This window comes from Mus pahari, chromosome 9 (genome assembly GCF_900095145.1).
Source record: "Mus pahari chromosome 9, PAHARI_EIJ_v1.1, whole genome shotgun sequence".
Taxonomy (NCBI): Eukaryota; Metazoa; Chordata; class Mammalia; order Rodentia; family Muridae; genus Mus; species Mus pahari.
In genome coordinates, this window is record NC_034598.1 from 9,786,686 (window position 1) to 9,788,776 (window position 2,091).

Here is a 2,091-nt window from a genome sequence, read left to right on the forward strand (position 1 = left end):
AGAGCCTAACCAATTGTAGATCAGTCAGACACCTAGTCCATTCCCAAAGGGGGAATCCTCTGTATGCAGGAAATTCAGCTCAGTAACCGCTCTTTGCTTCTGTCTACCATGAATCTGGGCTATCATTGTTTTGTGATTCTTGAACCCTAACGCTGTTATAACTGGAGAAAGAAAAACTTCGATAAAGACAGACTAAGGAAATCATGGATTTACTAAGATGTAGTGTTCCTTGAAAGAGTCTTTCAGGGCTGGAGAGATGGCTCAGCAGTTAAGAGCACTGATTGCTCCTCTGGAGACGACCCAGGTTCAATTCCCAGTACCTACATAGCAGCTCACAACTGTTTCTAACTCTGAGATCTGACACCCCCACACATACATACAGGCAAAATACCAACGCACATAAAATAAAAATAAATTATTAAAAAAATCTTTCACACCGAGGAGAAAGACAAACACATACATCAGGACACAGGAAAGAAAGCCAAGCCAGAATAAACAGGACAGGGACAGAACAGGGACAGGGACAGGGAAGCTACCAACAGCATGAAATAACAGTGACTGACACACAGTTTAATAATTTGAAGATTAGTGGTTTCAACTCCCCAGTCAGAAGACAGATGACTATCAGAAGCAGTTAAAATGTAGGATCCCAAGCTGGGCGTGGTGGCGCACGCCTTTAATCCCAGCACTTAGGAGGCAGAGGCAGGCAGATTTCTGAGTTCGAGGCCAGCCTGGTCTACAAAGTGAGTTCCAGGACAGCCAGGGCTATACAGAGAAACCCTGTCTCAAAAAACCAAAAAAAAAAAAAAAAAAAAAAGGGCTGGAGAGATGGCTCAGNGGTTAAGAGCACTGANTGCTCTTCCANAGGTCCTGAGTTCAAATCCCAGCAACCACATGGTGGCTCACAACCATCTGTAATGAAATCTGCCGCCCTCTTCTGGAGTGTCTGAAGACAGCAACAGTGTACTTACATATAATAAATAAATATTAAAAAAAAAAAAAAAGTAGGATCTCCCTATTTATTGCCTCCAAGGAAAATACCTAATCATAAGATATGGACACTACTTTAGAGAGACAAAATAAAAAAGATATTCTACATAAATGGGACCGGGGGAAAAGAGAAAACAAAACAAACAAAACAAAACCAGCGACTGCTGTTCATTTACCTGATGAAATAGACATCAAGCCAAAGCAATTAGAGAAGATGAAGGCCTCTGTACTGGCTAAGGTTGTAATCCAAGGGACTGCAGAGAGCATGCGCTCAGTGGTTAGAAGTACGGGCTGGTCCTTCAGAGGAGCCTGATTGGAGTGTAAGTGGTGATTCAGTCCCAGGAGATCCAACGCCCTCTCCTGGCTCCTGTGAGTACTGCATGCATGTTGTTCACTGAGCATACAAGTAAGCAAAACACTCATATACATAAAATAATGAATAATAGATCTTAAAAAGTTAAAAAAAAAAAACCCTACACACTATTGGATGATAAATGTATCACTGAAGAAATTAGGAAAGAGAATTAAACATTCCTAAAATCAAGGCTGGGTGTGGCAGTGCACACCTATAAACCTAGTATTTAGAAGGCAGAGGCAAGAGGAGTTCTGTGAGTTCGAGGCCAGCCTGGTCTACAGAGTGAGTTCCAGAGCAGCCAGGGCTACACAGTGATACCTTACCTCAAAAAAACCAAAACAAAGCAAAAACCTTAAAAATCAAAAGGAAATGAAAACATGGCACACCAAAATAATGGAAGTGTCCTAAGAGGGACATCAAAGCTTTAAGTGCCTACGTTAAGAAACTGGAGTAGGGGGCTGGAGAGATGGCTCAGCAGTTAAGAGAACTGGCTGTTCTTCTAGAGGTCCTGAGTTTAATTCCCAGCCACTACATGGTGTCTCACAACCGTCTATAATGGGATCTGGTGCCATCTTCTGTCCTGCAGGTGTACATGCAGGCAGGACACTCATAAACGTTAAATAAATAAGTAAATAAATAAATAAATCTTAAAGAAAAAAATAAAAGAAATTGGGGGAGGGTTGGTTTAGTGGTTAAAAGCTAAGCTTATTATTCCTTTTTTTTTTTTTTTTTTTTTTTTGGTTTTT